The sequence below is a fragment of the Camelus ferus genome, chromosome 12 (genome assembly GCF_009834535.1).
Source record: "Camelus ferus isolate YT-003-E chromosome 12, BCGSAC_Cfer_1.0, whole genome shotgun sequence".
NCBI classification, from domain to species: domain Eukaryota; kingdom Metazoa; phylum Chordata; class Mammalia; order Artiodactyla; family Camelidae; genus Camelus; species Camelus ferus.
The window spans coordinates 16,619,059-16,638,594 of record NC_045707.1 but is presented as its reverse complement, the minus strand read 5'-3'; the positions used below and the strand labels follow the sequence as shown (position 1 = coordinate 16,638,594).

The 19,536-nt window shown below is 40.6% G+C and overlaps 1 protein-coding gene and 1 long non-coding RNA gene across 2 annotated transcripts in view; both read right to left on the bottom strand.

The window, feature by feature from the left end:
- SCN8A (sodium voltage-gated channel alpha subunit 8) overlaps positions 1-13,942 on the bottom strand; it is a 166,771-nt gene extending 152,829 nt beyond the window's left edge. Inside the window, exon 1 of the mRNA XM_032492861.1 lies at positions 13,836-13,942. The gene's annotated coding sequence lies outside the window, so the exon portion shown is untranslated. The remainder of the gene's footprint in view (positions 1-13,835) is intronic.
- Positions 13,943-14,704: 762 nt separating this feature from the next.
- On the bottom strand, positions 14,705-17,467 carry LOC116667589. The gene is made up of 3 exons (XR_004324484.1): positions 17,315-17,467; positions 16,523-16,583; positions 14,705-15,262 (listed from the first exon to the last, which is right to left on the bottom strand). It is a non-coding gene; the product is annotated as an uncharacterized LOC116667589 (long non-coding RNA).
- Positions 17,468-19,536: the final 2,069 nt, after the last annotated feature.

Genomic DNA, 19,536 nt, shown 5'->3' with positions numbered 1-19,536 from the left:
AAATTAACTCAAATGGATCACAGATGTAAATATAAAATGTGAAACTATAAAACTTTTAGAAGAAAATAAAGCACATGTTTGTGATCTTGGGTTAGACAAAGAACTCTTATTTATGACATCAAAAACATGATCCATAAAAGAAAGAAACTGATAAATTAGACTTAAAACTTTAAAGAAAAAGAAAAGCTACACACTAGGAGTAAATATGTCCAAGCAATTTTCCTGAGGAAAGATTTATACCTAGGATATATGTTTTTTTAAAAAGCTCTCAAAACTCACAGTAAGAAAACAAATCCAATTTTTTAAATGGGCAAAAGACTTGAACAGACACTTGACCAAAGACATATGGATGGCAATCAGCATGTGAAACAATGCTCAAGATCATTAGCCATTAGGGAAATGCAAATTGAAACCACAATAAGATACCACTGCACATCTATTAAAATACCTAAAATAAAAAAATCTGAATGCTCAAGTCACTAATCATCAAGGAAATGTAAATCAGAACTTCAGTGAGAAATCACCTCATACCTGTTGAACGGCTAGTATCAAAAAACAAAAGATAAATGTCAACAAGGATGTGGAGAAATTGAACCCTTGTGCACTGCTGGTGGGAATGTGAAATGGTGCAGCCTCTGTGGAAGACAGTATGGAGATTCCTCAAAAAATTAAAACTAGAACTACCATAAGATCCAGCAATCTGTCTTCTGGGTGTTTTTCCAAAAGAATTAAAATCAGGATCTCAAAGAGATATTAGTTTTCCCATGTTCATTGCAGCACTATTCAACCATAGCCAAGATATGAAAACAACCTAAACATCCATCAACAGATGAATGAAGAATGGAATACATACAATGGAATACAATTCAGCCTTTTTTAAAAAGAAGGAAATTTCTGACATGCTACAACAAGGATGAACCTTGAAGACATCATGCTAAGTGTAATAAGCCAGTCACAGAAAGAGTAATACTGCATGATTCCACTTACATGAGGTAGATAAAACAGCCAATTTCACAGAATTCGAGTAGAATGATGGTTCACCGGGGCTGGGTGAAGGAGGAAATAGAAGGAGGAAATAGAAATCAAGGGGCATAAAGTTTCAGTTAAGCAGGATGAATAAGCCCTAGAAATCCACTGTAAAACACTGTACCTAGAGTCAACAGTAATGTATGTACACCTAAAATTTTGTTAAGAGGGCAAATCTCATGTTAAGGGTTCTTACCACAATAAAACTAAAAAACGAACAGAAAAAGCTGACTCCACCAAATGCAAACAAGGATATTAAACAACTGAACTCTCATGCATTGCTGGTGGAAATGCAAAATGATGTAACCACTTTGAAAAATAGTTTAGTAGTTTCTTATAAAAGTAAACACACACTTTACTACCCAGCAATCTCACTCTTAGGGATATCTGTGAATAATGTAAGTTTAGATTCACTCCAAAACCTACACATTTACAACAGCAGTATTCATAATCCCTTGAAATTGGACACATCTCAAATATCCTTCAACAAATGAATAGATAAACAGTTACATAACCATACAATGGAATACTACTCAGCAATAAAAAAAGAACAAACTACTGATAAATACAACAACATGGATAAATCTCCAAGGTATCACTCCAAGGCTGAGTGAAAGAAGCCAGTTTCAAAAGGTTATATACTATAGTATGATTCCATTTATGTGACATTCTAAGAAGGGCAAAATGATAGAAATGGATAATCAATCAGAGGCTGTCAGGGATTACGGGTTAGAATTTGATTACAAAGGAGCAGCAGCAGGGAGCTTTCTGGTGATGGAGCTGTTCTGTATCTTGACTGTAGTGCTGGTTACATGAATCTATATATGTGTAAACTCAGAGAACTATGCACCAAATTTTTTCAACTGTTACTGCTTATAAATTTTTAAAATAACAATAAAAATAACAAAAGCTGTTAAACGGTTTAAAAGGAAAAAAACTGCCATACTAAGCTAGAACTTCAAAAGCTTTTAAAATATTAGTTCTATTGAACTTATTCTTATGAAGGAAGTAGTACTCTCTTTGGTTATAGTACCTTAATAGGAATAAGTTTCCAAGTAGGAAAAATGACCCTATTTGTCCCAGGGTCATTGGGCACTGCATCGTGGCCCAAAGCCCGAGACTGCAGGGATTATGATGCCTAACTTTTCACCATAAAAACCTCGGATACCCTCTTGCCCAAAATGTAGACTAGCACCCATACTTTGAACTCTATAGATCCACTAGATTTTCATAATACCCCTAAAAGCCAGCATTCAGTTCTCACAAATAAGAGTTCTTACAAGGTTCTGTGATCAAACTGTGGAAGGGAAAAACAACTGGCAAGGCCTCGACAACTCAACGTCTATAAACAGAAGCAGCGCCTATAAGGAACTGATGGTTCTGGAATCCTGGCTAGAAAAGTGAAACTACTTTCTGGGAGGATTTTTTTTCCTTGAGATTTTGCAACAGACTTCCCTGAGTGATAAATGCATTGATCTTTAAAAAACCTTTCTCTGAGCACTAGCTGTGGCAAAGGCAGGGCTGCAGAGCAGAGCCCAAGCAGGGCATGGAAGTCACATTCCCCTGTGTGACTGCTCTGCCTCACCACTGGGAGCCAGCTGAGCAGCCTGCTGAGTGAGGGGCGGGAAGGGAAAGATGCACGGCTCCTACAACCTGCAAGGGACAACACAGCCCAGAGACTTACTCATGGTCAGGAAGGAGTGTGTGGCCAGCAGCAAAGCACATCAGTCCCTAAGGCTCAAGCTGGATATAAGCTAATTAAAATTAAAGATGGAAAACACTCGGACCTAATTAACAACAGGTCTTTGATATCCACTCATCACACAATGGACTTAATTTCTTTGACCTATAAAGCTTTGGAGTAATTCCTAATGCCAAGAGTCTACATTAAGATCTCAAAGTAAAAGAAGTTTTATCCCTTCGGCACTTATGGCTGAAGTTTTCCTTTATGAGTCAGAAAAAAATAATAACCTTGTGAGGGAAGTGAAATACTCATAGAATCATTCTACTTTGTTTCCCCACCACACTAAATCACTCAATTAATCATTGAATCTATGCCTTCCTTCGGTCTTACACCACCCTCCTTTTCTGGAGACAAGGAAGAAGAAACATCACAAGTAGAAGGAAAATGGAAAAAAAAAAAAAAAACAACCCTATGAACCTACTAAAATTCTACTTGCACTAGAACATCTAGATTAATAAAGCAGACTGCCATCTTTCAGTTAAGTGATCTTTATGGACATTTCTCATCCCAAACTGCTTTTAAGAATGGCTTCCCAAGAGGCTGTTGTTTAACTGCTCTCAATCACTGTTACTTTGAGCACTCAAACTAGGAAGCAAGTACCAACTTGCAACGTGATTGCACAGAGAGCCTCCTAATGAGATTACTGTAAGGATGCTTTACATCTCTAAACAGAGAGCTACATTTTCTAGCATCTTGTACATGAACTCTGCCTGCTCTACTGGTTCCACGCAACCCATGGGGACTTCTGCCAATAGTCTGAGTGCAAACTGTGGCAAATGTTAATGGAATTTGCAAGAACTCAGTAACTTCGGTGGTGAGAAGGAAAATTAAATGAAAAAAAATTTATTGAATTAAATTGCTTTTCTCTCAGTGTATTCTGTTATTTTTGCATGTGTATTCTGATGTTCCAATCACCCTTTATTTTTTCTTATTCAAAGATCTTTATTGACGACAAAAGGCCAGAACAGAACCCAAGCTCCCTGAGCTCAACCTTTGCTCTAAATTATCACTGTATGCTGCAGCTGCACATTAGGGCCCACTGGCCACTGTCTTGCACCGTAGCTACACCAAGGCAGTTTATGCAAGTCAAGTCTGGCATCTTGTATTGACCAAGATCAATTCCTGAAATAAAAAGCAACATCACTGGCTGATAAGGCCTAACACTTTCCCTCTGCTTTCACCTATTAGAATCCTCTCAGTTCCTACTTTAACTCAGCCTGCAATTTCAAATACTTACTATGGTTCCATGAAGCACACACAGAATACAAGCAAATGATCAAAGAAAGAAAGTCACTGAGTTTCAGTAAGGACAAAACAGTCATCCACCTATGAAAAGGTGCATAATTCTTTATACACTAAACTGAAGGTTAGTTGAGAACATCAAGGAAAAAGACAGCATGTTAAGTGTCTATAAATGGGTAGAATGAAAGACCACAAAATAAGAAAAGCATAGCGGCCGTAAAGATTGAGCAATCTTTATCAGTGAGAGAGCACACAGAATAAAGAATATGGAAGACTTGGGTCTTCCTTAAAGAAAGCATGAGACACTCAAGGGGAAAAATCCTCTGCAGGGAAAGGATTGGAAATTAAGGTAGCTTGCTAATCAAGATGCTCTGGACTAGACTGCGAATGTGTATTACAGAACTAGCTTCCTTAGATTTTCTAAACAGAAGATTCTCTGTCCCTAAACTTTAAAACAGCAAAATTAACTCCTCTTCCTCCCCTTTCCCCAAATCCTATTGGGTGTTCCTAGAAACGATCTCTTACCTTGTAAAAATATTACTTAAACACACACATCCATGTGATACAATATACAAAAATATATATTTATTTTCCTTCTTTTCCATCTTCATCTCTACTGAGTCCAGGACCTTGTCACCACACAGGTAGGCCAAATCAAACAGCCAATTAACTGGATGTCCATCCTTTGTTCTATTCCATCCTGTTATGTATACACTGCTGCCCGGTCCTCCTAAAATATTATAGCACGGCATTGATGATGTTCATTCTACACTCCCTATAAAAACCTTCTATGTTCTCCATTGAGTCCAAGGATAAATGCAACCTCAAAAAATCCTTAATGTTCGGCTAACTCTACCCTATCTTTGCAGGCTTATCTGCCACTGGGGATAGAAGGTTTTACCCCAGCCCAACTGAGTTGTTCTTACAGCAAACTTTCTATTCTAATTTGGATATAATTCTAATTATATTCAAATCCCCAAATTTATAACATCGAATGGAAGAGACACCTACAGTGCCTTTGAGAAAATATTTTCATATTAATTGGCTTAAAATCCTGAAAAAAAAAAAAGAGGAAATTAAAAAAAAAATTTAAGAATGTCACTAAATTTTTTGCTAAGGGGAAATTAATTATCTAAGATGACGAAGAATGAGAGTTCAAATCCCCAAACTATTTTAACAGTCTTCCTCAAAAGACAGTGAACATAACTGTGAGAGGGGCAAGGGGTGTTTCCGTACACATACATGTAAAAAGAATACAAGAGAAACTGGTAGTAGTAGCTGCCTTTATCAAGTACATACTGGGTGACTGGGTGACAGTATAAGACTTAACTTTGAACCTTCTGATTTTTTAACCCTTCATCTCTATTCAAACAAATAAATGTAAAAGGTATATTTACATATAGAATGGAGAAATACCTTCAACAGTGCCTTTTGAGAAAATGTTTTTATATTAAATGACTTAAAATCCTTTAAAAAAAGGAAATTTTTTAAAATGTAAAAATGTTACTAAAATTTTTGCTACAAAGCGAGAAAATATTCTCCAGCTTTTCCAAAGCAGAGAACAGATAAATGAGCAATTTGCAGCAAAGTTCTAGCAGAGGAAGGGATAAAATCACGTTTAAAACACAAACATCTTCCTAAGGTTTCTATGCGCCTAACCAGAATATCAGGAACACCCTAGTTCAGTAAGTAGAACAAAGAGATGGTTCCAAAGGAGTTTGCAGAGGAGAACTCTTTCTCTTAGAATATGAGCAGTTCCCCAAGCTCACATCCAAACCCCGTGTCCATTTTCACTGCAGTCATTCTGTCACTTGCTCTCACTCTCCATTCTGATGATTCCTCACACTCTCAATACTTTCTTCCCTATCACAACATAAGTCTCTTTAAAATGCTTTATTTTCTTCAAGGCATCTTTGAAATAAGGCATTTCCCCTTTTTAGTCTTCACCCAAATCTTAGGAAATCCAGTTGAGAATCCTGTAGCACATGAGACTGCTTGGTATTCTGACCTCTGAGAAAGCTCTACCAGTCTCACTTGCAACCTGCTCAATTTTTATCTGCAATTTAATAATAATGCATCAATTTGTTTTCATTTAGAAGCATTTTATTCAGCTTCTTGCCAAGACAAAAAGGCACTGGTGAGTGTGAAGCAAAAGCCTGCTGCATTATCCTTAATTGAAGAAGAATTCCTCGTGAAACAAGAAACTAACCATGTAATAAATTAAGCCCTATTTATTTACAGGGCTGTGGCTCAGTAAAATGAAGAGAAAATGCTATTTCACACTGGCTTCCAGTGAACATTAAGCTTTTGGAGGCTCAGCTTTCAATTGTCTGTACTTTAACATTAGGAGAGAATAAGAACAGATGAAAAATGAGGTGCCTTCTCATTGATCTCTTCCTCTATCAATCGTTATCTAAAAATTTAAAGTAACATTTTAATTTTGTCTTTTTCTCCCTTCCCAAGTTCATTCTGGTGGAAATGCTAACAATCAGCTAAATACTCAAAACGTAGAAAAAGGGAGGAAAATAAATGACATGTATAATTCATGGCCTAGATAATCCATCCCTGGATAAATAAGCATTCACTATATTTCTCTAATGTTCTTGCTCCCCAAGAACTCAAAAGATTTTACAGCATAAAAATCACACTAACCAACTGTACATGAAAGGAGGCTGTTAATGTCCTTTTGAGGGATTTCAGTGCTTTCCATTTCCAGATCCTGGGATAAGCCTAGTGAACAAAGACCTCCCCCTACCACCAAGAGTGAATTAAAAAAGTGCTCCAAGCCTCTCCAGCTAACATTTTAGTTATCCTAACCCAATCGACTTCTTCCAGGATCAAGAAAGCTTCAGTCCCAAACTAAAAGCGTGTCTTAGACCCTCAGGCTCCCAGCTTTTATTCTGTTCCACTCTCCTCAGCATGACACATCTCCATATACCTAAGGAGAATCAGAACTAATACCTACTTTCACCTTTGCTCTTGGCTTAATCCAAGAGCCTCCCAGAACTTTTTCTACTTCAACTAGCATACCCCTCCCAGCACCAATCCTCAGTTCTTTTCTGAGTCCTACACCAATCTCAGCCTCGCATAAGCAAAGAAATCCAGGTGGTAGTGGCCATAATTCCCCTATGATCTTGGCTATAACATACTGGCAATTTGGGAGCATTACAATTAGCCAAACGTGTGTATTTATGTGCTATAGAAATGAAGGAAGATAAGCAGACACAAAGATATGATAACCTTTAAAAAAGTAGCTAAGTAATTATCATAGAAATGGAAATCAAAACTACAATGAGGCTGGTCAGAACTGTCATCATTGAAAAGTCCACAAATGATAAATTCTAGAGAGAGTACGGAGAAAAGAGAACCCTCCTACACTGTTGATGGGAATGTAATTTGGTGCAGCCACTATGGAAAACAGTATGGAGATTCCTCAAAAAACTAAAAATAGAGTTACCATATGATCCAGCAACCCCATTCCTGGGTATAGACCCAGAGGAAACTCTAATCGAAAAGATACATGATCCCCAATGTTCATAGCAGCACTATTTACAATAGCCAAGACATGGAAGCAATGTAGATGTCCATCAACAAAGGATTGGATGAAGAAATTGTGGTATATATACATAATGGAATACTACTCAGCCATAAAAAAGAATGAAATAATGCCATTTGCAGCAATATGGACCTAGAGATTATCATACTAAGTGAAGTAAGTCAGACAGAGAAAGATAAATATCATATGATATCACTCGCACGTGGAATCTAAAAAAATGACACAAATGAACTTATTTACAAAATAGAAACAGACTCACAGATACAGAAAACAAACTTATGGTTCCCAAAGGGCTGGATAAATAAGAAGTTTGGGATTAGCAGATACTAACTACTATATATAAAATAGATAAGCAACAAGGTCTTACTTTATAGCATAGGGAACTATGTTCAATAGCTTGTAATAACCTATAATGATAAAGAATATATATATAGAGAGAGACTGAATCACTATGATGAACACCAGAAACTAACACATATTATAAATCAACTATACCTCAATAAAAAAATTAGAGGAAAAATTTACAAAATAAAACTAATTCCTTCCCCAAAGGAAAAAAAAAAGCAGCAAAGATAGCTACAGAAACAAAATGAGTGTGTTAGTTCAATGCTTCCTATTTTCATCCATATTCTATTTATTGATACATCTTCTGTTCATTTTCCCTTATCCTTCCTGCTTCCAAAATGCTCTCCTTCAAAACTAGTCTTGCCCTCCCTATGCCTATCCCAGAATCCTTCATTATGCCCACTCACTAAGATATGTTTAGCTACCTAGGATAATGATAATTTCTTAAAATAAAGCCAAAATTGTTCACATTACTTGGTTATATGAACATCAGAATATAACACCATTAAATGGAAAAAAATCTTTAAGCATGAGTCAACCAACCTTGGTCCTCGTCTCCACTCCATCACTTAATGGTCCTACAGCCTTGGACAACTCACTTAAGCTCTGGGATACTCAGTTTCCTCAGCTATAAAGTGGGCAGAATAATATCTGTCTTACCCAACTCAAACAATCAACTAATAGAAGGTTGGGTTTTTTTTTAAGTTTTTATGAACACATAAACCTAGAGTAGTAATTGTCAAAGGTAGATGGTCAGTCATGAGACCTAAATGTATAAGACCCATTCAAATAAAGCAGTTCAAAGACTATATAATGTGAAAACCTAGAATGGTGATGAAGACAAAAGCAACTTTCAACTTGTATAATAATTTACAATTAAAACATCCAGCTCAAGTAAGAATAAAGGAGAGCCTCAGCCCTTGGGCCCATTCCACCTTCAGACCCCAGGCTATAGCTAACAACAGCCCAGCTGCCTGCCAACTGGTGAGTGCCAGAGCATTCCTATTTGGTAAAGAGTCCTATTCTAGAGCAGTTCGGAAATGAATGCAGGAACAGTTACTTCGGTAATCACATTTGCACGGTGGTGGTGGAGATGCACAGTAAAACTTTTCTCCTTCTGGACTAGCAAATTCCATCCAAGTCAGGGTACCTGCAGATCCTATCCCCTATGCCAGACTGAAGATACAGCAACCGTCTGGCTTTCAGACTACTGAAATTTAATACAGTACACATATACTCTATCAAATACACACATAAACACGCACTAAGCTGCTAAATCCCTAGAGGGAAAGGAGCTAATAAATACTGAGCTCTATGTGTCAGAAACCACAAGGAAATAGAGATTTCATTTAATCCCCCACAACACCCTGCAACGTAGGTATTATTATCATTCCTTCTTTTATAGATGAGAACACTGAAGCTCAGATACACTAAATAACTTGCCCAAGGTCACAAAGCTAGTAAATAGCAGAGTCAAGACTTGAACTTAGTCTTGCCTACCTCCAAATCCCAAACTGCTTCTGACTTTTTCTTCTCAATGGTGTAACTACAGCAACCTTCCTGGGTCTTCATTTCACCTTAAGTCCTGATATGCACCTAACTGCAGGTCCTGATTGTGTATTTGTAACTTCACAAAGGGACAGAGAAAATTTTTCCGGAAGACTCCTTCTTTGTTTTTCCTTTGCATACATTCACTTCATACCTGCACAAGTTCTACTTAGGCTGAATCACTGGGCCAGACCTAACAGGCTGCCACACAACATTTCAGCAATTAATACACGAGAAGACTGAAAGTTCTGTTTCCTTCCTTTAACACTTAAACAGCCACAGTTTTTGAGCATGGTATTATTTTTGAAGTTGGTTCTTGCCATTTAAAGAGTGTCAGCGCTTAGTGCAATGCTTTACACACAGTAGGTGCAGAGGAAATATATTTATTCATTCACTGATTGAGAAAAGTTTTCTTTACTCCTTTAAAGCAAAAGACTTTACAGGAGTCCGATTCAAAGAATGAATTCTTTCACATTAAAGATAATTTCTTGTAAATTTTTTAAATGCTTCAGGAAAAAGGTAAATTGAAATGTAATAATCTAGTGGTTAAGTCCCTAAATGACTGACTAGTGGACTATGAAATTAAGAGTTTAAAAGGCTCAGTTTAATAATACTGTTAATCTGAATAACTTTTGCAACTGCTTCTTGCCCTCTATACAGAAAATAAAGACTGAAATAACAATAAGATACTGACAGTGTTCTGCTAAGGATGGCTTTTTTCCCCTGTTTTTTATATATTAAAATATTTCTGCAATAACTATGCATTATTTTTATACCTATGGAAACTGATCTCATTCTGGATAAATTTCATATTTTTAACACTTTCTATACGGTGTGGCTTTATTTTCTTTCTCAGATATAATCTATAGGATTAAGTATTCATTAATTCATGTGTGTGCCTCCAGGACAACTTGTTACATAATATCAGCAGATTAAATATAATTATTTTTCTTTCCATTCAAGAATGTTTTTCTTACTTTAGGTGGATATGTCTCTATCTTTGTATTCTTTTCAGGCAGGTGCAGGTTTCTTATATAAGCTCTATAGAACACCGAATGTCGATCTTTTCTTGGTAAGAAGCACAAGAATGGCATTTGTCCCTGTGCCAGCCCCAATTTATATGTCTTTTAACTTATATGTTATCTTTTCAATGACATTTTTAAAAAGTACTTCAATCACAGTGCCCAAACCAAATGAGCTGCTTTATGTGAGATCTCCCTTAAGGGGATCCCTGTGCTAGGTGGGAGATTTGTACGAGCTGAATTTTATGGCCCCCTTCACTATTATAGGATTTTAAAACAATTTTTGACAAGTTACTTCAGTGAAACAATGGATCGCATACTGGCCTCTGTTGTGTTGAGTCCTTTTCCCAGCTCACTGTCCAAGTCAACCCAGAGAAGATGCCCTTCTGATCCAGCTTAACTTAGCAAGCTATATGATTACTTCTTGTGGAGACCAAATTCCCATAACATTAATATTTTCTTGCTATCTGAAATGATCAAAATGTGCTGAAATAATGCAGTCAGCAAAATGTCACTGCATGACTTACATATGGATCTGCTGCAGCCTGTAAAAACACTGTCTCCATGAGGGACAGCCAAATGAAGAGTTATGTGGGAGTAATAAAATATGATAACTAGGCCTGCAACCTCAAGTATAAACCCAGCTGCGCATGCACACACACGTCTACAGGAAAGCCTGCTGAGAATAAAAGAAAAACCCAAATCATGTCCAGTATGTGTGCACTCTACAGTAGGACTGGTCAGGGAACTGTCCTTTCAGCACCACAGCAAGAAACCCTGGGGCAAGCCTCAACACAGACAACTAAAGCTGGGCCCTGAGAAATATTTGTTAAAGTGCCTACAAATAAAGCAACAAGCAACTGTATGTTTGTTTGCTTTTAAGTATGCTATATTCCACTTCACAATCCTTTATTAATTTAAAATAAAATCCTTCAAATATTTTGATAAAAGTTGACAAAACCCCAAAAGAAAATCGAAGATGTATGAAGTCAGCCTCTCAAACTGAACCCAAGAAACCAGTAACTGGCCTGCATTGTCGAGAACTGCGTTGCACTACCCACCAACAGCTCAACTAAGAAACACAACACATTTACACATACTCTGAATCAGATATTCAGAGAACATTGAACATGCTTGGAGCCCTCTCCAGAGAGAGCCTCAATTTCTAGGACAATGTTCGCTGAATACCAAACCGTCACTACCACCCCCCTTCCAAGCAATCAAATTCTCTTTCAGGGAGAACTGAAGGCCTTATGGGTCATGAGTTCCAAAGAAAAAATGCTGCAGTATTTCAAGAACCAGGTTACAGGCAACGTGTTACAAAGCTTTCAGCATTTTAAGTCTGATTCCCCTGAGATTCCTACCAGAATGGTACCGGGTGGCAATGTTATCCAGCCATTTGCATTACACATCAAAAAAAATTTTTTTTGAGGAGAGAAAAAAAAGCCCCCCCAACGCCCATTATCTTCTAATGCACGTGGAGAAAAGAGAAGTAGCAAAAGACTGTGAAACAGTGAAAATCTACCACACCCGAATCTCCCTTGGAAAGCCAAAACATCCCCCAGCCCTAACACAACACTACCTCTCTAAAGGCTCTCCAGGTTCACACTTGGGAAAACAGTAATAAAAAGCACTCTCCCCCTTTGCCCCCAGAGCCCTCACCCACACTTCCTGCTTCTATCCCAGCTTCTCTGGTGCCCACTGTGCATTAAAAGCAATTTTCCCTGTTTGGTAGAGCTTGCTCCATGCTAATTATTTCTCCCTCTCCCTGAATTAGCCAGATGCAATGCAAAGTTTCTTCTACCCCTTTCCCCCACAAAACAGATGACAACCTTTTATTACGGACACTGATGCTGAGCCTTGGAAGCTTGGAATCTCCAGATATAAAATGTATTCCCCCACATTTCAAAAACTGCAGTGTAAGTAAGGAAGAGGGCACAGGGTGGGGTAGTTGGAAGGAATGCATGGTTTGAAGAATCATATTTATCAGGCTCAAAAATGATCCCCACTGCACCCCACCTCGAAGCTGGGGCCTCTGAAGGGGTCTGAAAGCGCTGGCTAACCCTCCTCCCCCGAAAGTTAACTGCCAAGTCTCCACTGGTGGTTGCTGCTGACACCGAGGGAACGGAGCTGAGCTCTCAGTAAAAACGCAGAGGCTTTGCGGTCACCCAAGTACTAAGAGAGAACTAGAGAGGAGGGGTCCAAGCCTGTGGAGCTGGGCAGTCCCGTAAGCCCAAAGCTAACAAGAAGCCCAGGGTGCTGCTGCTGGTGGTAAGGTGGGGGAGGGAAGGAGAGAGGAGGAGAGGAGCAAGCTCTGCATCGGGTGGCGTAGGGGTGGGGGTGGGGGGAAGGGGATATTCTGAAAGTGATGTACTCCCTAATGCAGGAATTCTAGCATGCCGAGGAAGGTCCCGGCGGCCCCCAACACGGCCCCAGAGCACCCTGTCGGGAGGGGGACGGACGCATCTGAATAAAGGACAGGGGAGTCCTGGATGCCCTAAGAACCCAGGAGCCCTCGGCTTCTGCAGTTGGTAACAATCTGGAGCCGGATGGGGGAGAAGGATGCAGTAAGACATGGGGGAGGGGGTAGAGCTGAGGAGCTTGCTGGAGAAGATCCGGACAGCGCTGCCCTTTCAGCGCAACCGGGCAAGGGGCCCCGACTCTGCCCCGGCCCCGGGAGATGGGGAGGGGGCGGGTGCCGCACCGCGGAAGGGGCGCCGAGGGCAGGCCGGTGACCCCCAGCGCAGCCGAGAGGAGGAGAAACAGTGTATGGGGGTGGGGGCCGGTGGTCCTCAATTCTCCTCAGGGACCCCCGGTAAACACAGTAGAAGGAAGCAAGACTTCCAAACACCTGTCCAAAACCAGGTGGACAGCAACCCCGCTCCACCGCCCCTCGAGCCCCGCCGCGCACTCTGCGGCAAAGCCCCGGAGTGGAGATGGGCGAGCCCCGCTCCAGGGTCCCGAGGAGAGAAGGGGAACTCGGCGGGCGAGGAGCGGCGCCGGGCGGGGGCTCTGGGGCGACTTACGGCAGCGGCGGCGAGGGAGGCAGCGGCGGCCCTAGCGCGGGGCCCGGGAGGCGCGGCCGGACTGCAGAGGCGCCGAGGCTGCGGCGGGCGGGACTGCGGTGGGCGCCATCTTGGAGCGCTCCCCGCGCCCGCCCTCCGCGCCGCCCGAGTCCTTGCATAATTGATAACTCGCGCCCGTCGCGCGCCGCCGCGCGCGCCCCCGCCGCCGGGCCCCCCGCCCGCCCCGCCCCCGCGCCGACCCCCGGCGCGCGCCCCCCGCCCGCCCAACGGCCCCCGCCCGCGCGCGCCGCCCCCGCTCGTCCGCCCGCGCCCCGCGGCCCACCTACCCCTGCAGGGCGCGCCCGCTCGCCCGCAGCGCACCGCGCCGCCCGCCAGCCCGCTCGCTGGCTGGCTGTCAGGCCGGCGTCCCCGCGCCGCCCGGACCGGATCCCGGGCGAGGGAGCAGGGTGCCGGCAGGGGGCGCCGCGTCGGAGCGCCTCGCTAGCGTCCCCGGGCCCGCCTCCCCGACGCCCCCGCGGAGCCGCGCGGGAGGGGCACCCGGGCCGAGCGCTGGGACGCGGCCGCGGGATGCTGGCGGACTGAGAACCGGGACGTTGAAACCCAAAAAGTACTATGTTGACTCGAGGGCCCCGTGACCCTTGTAAATGCCAAGTCTTACCTTTCTCCTGAACGGCAATAGCAGAAGAAAATGCCCAGTAATATTGCAATGCTCAGTTGGAATTTTTGACATCTATCAACACCAGGAACTCAATTTACACGATTTTGGGCCGCTTTTGGGGGGGAGGGAGAAACCACAAAAAAACGCAGCAGTCTATCAACAGCAGTTGGAGCCTTGTGATTCAGTGGATTGGGCTGTAGTATGAGGAGTGGGGAGAAATCGTTTCCCCCAGGTCTGAAACTGTCAAGTCACCTTAATCTTTTTGACCCTCAGTTTGTCCATCTGTAAAGTAGGCACAAGCATTTGAACTGCTTACTCCACACTCTCTTTTGAGGATCTAGATAATGAATGTGAAAACTCAGCACTTTATTGTGCCTCTCTTCTACATATTTCTTTCTACCATTAAGAGCGAAAGAGAAATTGGCACCACATTGTAAACTGACTATACTTCAACTAAAAAAAAAAAGAGTGAAAGTCGATGGTCAGGCTGCCATTTACTAGCTGGGTAGACTTGGACGTGAATAACTAACTCTAAGCTTCAGTGGTCTCACCCATAAAAGGGAACAATCATAGGATCAACCTGATAGATTTGTTGTAAGGATTAAAGAGGAGACTGCATTTCACACATTTAGAACACAACTTGGCACACATAGTATGCCCACTACATACCTTTTTAAATAGCTTTACTGAGGTATATTTGACATAGGATACACTATACATGTTTAGAGTGAACAGTTTTGACATATTCATGCATGCATGAAACTATCACCACCATCAAGGTAATGAATGTACCCGTCACCTCGGAAAGTTTCCGCAGGCCTCTGTGTAATCCCTCGGTGCATCACTCTCCACTCACTCCCTCTCCAGGCAACCACAATCTTCTTTCTATTACTGTACATTAGTTTGCATTTTCCAGAATTTTAAACAAATGAAATCAGACAGTATGTACCTTTTTTTGGTATGGCTTCTACTCAGCATAATTATTTTGAAACTCTTCTGTTGTTGATTCTTCCGTTGTCTATCCATAGTTCATTCCCTTTTATTGCTGAGTAGTATTCATCGTAAGGATACACCACAATCTGTTTCTCCAGTCACCTGTTGATGACATTTAGGTTATTTCCAATTTTTGCCCTTTATAAATAAAGCTGTTGCATTTGTGATCAAGTCCTTGTATAGACATGTGCTTTCATTTCTTGAGTATTAAAAACATCTAAGAATGGAACAAATGAGTGCTATTGTAGGTGTATATTTAACATAATAAGAAAGGGCCAAACTGCTTTCCAAAGTGATTGTGTCATTTTATGTTCCTACTAGCAGTATAAGAAATTTTCAGTTGCCCCACACCCTTGACAGCATTACATATGGTCAATCTTTTTCATTTTTGCCTTCTAAGCGGTGAGTAGTGTTATCTCATGGTGGTTTTGATTGGTATTTCCCTAATGACTAAAGATATAGAGCATTTTTTCAAGGTCTTATATATCATTAGTAAGTGCTCTTGGGTGAAGTGTCCATTCAAGTCTTTTGACTATTTTTTAGAGTTAGGTTGTTTGTTTCTTATTATTGAGTTCTGAGAGATGTTTATATATTATGGATACATATCATTTATTGAGAGAGGGATGTTGAAATCTATGAATATAGTTGTAGAGTAGTCTATTTCCTCTTGCAATTCTATCAGTGTTTGCTTCATATATTTTGAAATTCTGTTAGGTACATGAATGTTTAGGATTATTATGTCCTCCTGATGAATTAACTCCTTTATTGTTATAAAATGATCTTCTTCATCCATGGTAATATTTTTCGCACTGAAACTTTCTTTGTCTCATATAGAGAAATACTGGCATGGTATTTCTTCTTATTAAATTTTTTAAATTTAATCTATTTATATCTTTAAATTTAAAATGAGTTTCTTTTGGCAACATATGGTTGAGTCTTGTCCCCCCCATGCCTCCAATCTAACAACTTCTGTTTTTCAATTTGGGTGGTTAGACATTTTACAGTTCATGTGATTATTAATATGGTTGGGGTTAAATCTAACATTGTGCTATTTGCTTCCTATTTGTTTTTTCTGTTCTTTGTTTCTTCTCTTTTTCTGTCTTATATTGATTAACTGGAATATATTTTATGATTACATTTTATCTACATTGTTGACTTAATTAGCTATGACTCTTTGTTGTGCTATTTTGCCACTACATAAATTTAAGTATTTGCCTTAACTTGGATACTAAATTACACTATAAGTTCTTTGACCACTTGGATTTTGTGTGCATTGTACACAGTAGGTTTCCAGAATATACTCTCTGAATGAATGAGCATTTATTTCTTCCCATCTTACATCAACAAATATTTAGTAATTACCTGCTTGGGGTGCTCCAGATAATTGAACTAGAAGTTTATTTCAATTGCAGTAGGCTTCATCCTAGATAAAGAGACAGAAAACTGATTTCCAATATGGTAAATAAATCAAGGTGATTGTAAAGAGGAAAGGGAGAAGAATCCACAAAAATTGTTAAAATAGGATTACTAAAGACTTTATGTAGTATAATTTATAAGAAAGCCAAAGTGTAAAAAAATTAGAGATGTTTGAGGTTAGAGTTTTTTTTAAATTCAACACTACAATGCAGTTTTAAAACTATATTTGCATCCAAGACAATAAAAAGCTGTGTTTTTTTGAAAAAAAAAAATTCAACCCAATGACATAGAGAAACTCTTTCTTCTTACTTGCCTTTGTAAACAGTTTTTAATTGGCATTTTCAAAGCTCTATGGTTGTTACAGTTAGGATGTATGTCCTCCTTATTAAAATTACTTTTCCTGAAAATCAGACTCTTTGGAGCTATCATTAGACATTACTTGCCATACAGTGAGAGGCCAGAGTTCTGTGTCCTTTCTCTAATATCTTAATGAACATGGAGATTCAACCTCATGGGATTACATGGGGTTTATGTAATAAAATCTGTTACTTAAGCTCCAGGTAGCTAAACTTACAAGCTTTTCAAAATACGAAGACTATTTGCTGACTTCATGAGAATCTTTGAAGGCATCAAAAATGTCAAGGATTTCCTTCAACAGCTTAACTCACATCAGAAAAAAATTCAATACGCTGAGAAATGAGTTTCCATTTAGAAAGATGAAAGAGGGATTGGACTTACCCAGCACTGCTCCAGGGGGCAAAACCAAGACCAGGGGTGAGAGTTCCTAGAAGACAGATGCCAGCTCAGTGTAAGGAAGGGTGTTCTCATAGAGCTGATGGGCGACAAAACAGACCACCGCTGAGGAGAGGAGCCTCGAGTGTTTGTTCAAGGAGAAACTGTAAGATCAGTTGTAATGGACATTTTTAGGATCAAGGTCCCCTTTGAAAATCTGATGAAAGCTATGGATCTTTTTTCTTCCCAGATATATTGGCAGATTCATGCATGCACGTGCCCATACATTAACACACAGCTTTACATTCTATTGTGAAACTCATCTTGGAACCCAGGTTAAGAATGTATAGTGTACACAGATGTTTAAAGAGTGAAGTTCGATGGTGCCTCTTCCCACTCTGAGAGCCTATGACCCTCTGGTTCTGTCCTCATTCTCACCACTACTTTTAGAGGTCATCTGGGGTTTCCTGATGGAAATCTAGCAGCAGTACTTTCTCTCTTTGGATGTTCTGTTTCACTTCTCCTTTCTACCTTTTAACCCAGTAATAATTTACTTAATCTTCTATCCCTCATTCAGACATTACCACTTCCTCTAAATTTACTGTTCCCTTCAGTGGAAAAAGGATTTAATCTCTTAGCTTTCTGTGATGCCAGCAGACTCCAGTCTGAAGATTTTATCTCTGAGATTACTCCTAATCTCCTCCCACACTGGCAAGCCCTGCAGAAATATTGGTGATGTAGAAGACATCACTCACTCTAGTCTTCCCTTCCACTGCAACCAGTGTGAAATCCCCTGCAACAATATGCCTCACGTGTTAGCCTGTGGTCTTTTGGACTATCCTACTTTAGATTTATTTTACTGTTGGCTTATCCTATTTTATTGTAGCTTTGCAAATAATTTACCAATTAATTTGGTCATATTGCATCTACAAGAGCATACCTCATGCCTCAAGATCAGCCTTCGGAACTCTACTGATGACCCTGCCCAGCAGTCTCAGTAGTAAGTACATTCTTTGATAGGCATAATGAGAGGAGTATCCCTAGTGGTCAGCCCCACGGACTGTGGAGCCAGATGTCAGGGATTCAGATTCAGGCCTCGGCGTGCCTTACGATCTAGGGCAGGTTATGTAACTGCTGTGCTTTGGTTTCCTTATCTGTTAAATGGAGATAATGATGGCTCCTCTCTCATAGGGTTGTTATGAGAAGATGAGACTAGTCAGTGCACATAAGTCTGTAGAATGGTGCCTCGCACCTTCTAAGCACTCTATACGTATTAGTTTATTATCCATCTGCTCAAGACAGAAACCTCCTTCTCTTCACTCACCTCACTTCTAAATGGACCCTAAGTCCTGGGAGCTCTTGCTCCCTAATGCCTTTGACCCTATACCCACCTTTCCACTGTCATTGCCCTCATCATCTCTTACCACTATCACAATGACAGAAATACGGTTAATTCTTGCTTCCCTCCCCAGCCATGTGACCTTGCAATGTCCTGGAGTAGATAGAGCATATTTCTTTGCCTCCAGGACTCTAGATTGAGCTATTGACTTGCTTAGTTCAATAGAAAGTTAGCAGGCATAATCCAGGCAGAGGCTTCCAGGTGCCTGTACACTATTTGTCGTGGTCTCTTGCGTTGAGATCTACCATGAGAAAAGCAAGCCCCAAAGTAGTCTCTGGTCCAGGGCTAATGTAGAAACACATGGAATGGGTCTGGACCCACCCTGCAGCCTGGAGTCTGGAACGCAGCCTACCCCAGCTGAGCTGCAGCCAATCCACAGACCTATGAATGAGAAACACTTTGAGCGCTCTGTTATGCAGCATTAATGCAACAACAGCTAATACAACCATCTTCCAAGCTAGTACCCCTACCTCCCATCTCTCCCTGTTTCGTCTGTCTTCACACTGCCAGATTTGTCTTTCTAAAACACAAAACTAATCAAATAATTCACCTCTTCATAATCTTTGATGGCTCCTTAGAATTCTCAGAATAAAGTCAAAATTCCACAGTATTGATTGAAAGCTCTTCACAGTTAGGCCCCGGACTACCTTTTCATCCTCAGCTCCTGCCATTTAATTCACTGGCCCAGCCACACGAGTCCTGGGCAGTCCGTGAATACACCACGCACTGTCAGCCCTGGTCGTTTGCTGGTGCAGTTGACTTTCTTCCTGGGTCAGCTATTCTTCATTCTTCAAGGATCAAGTTACATGTTCTATTATGAAGCTTTCTT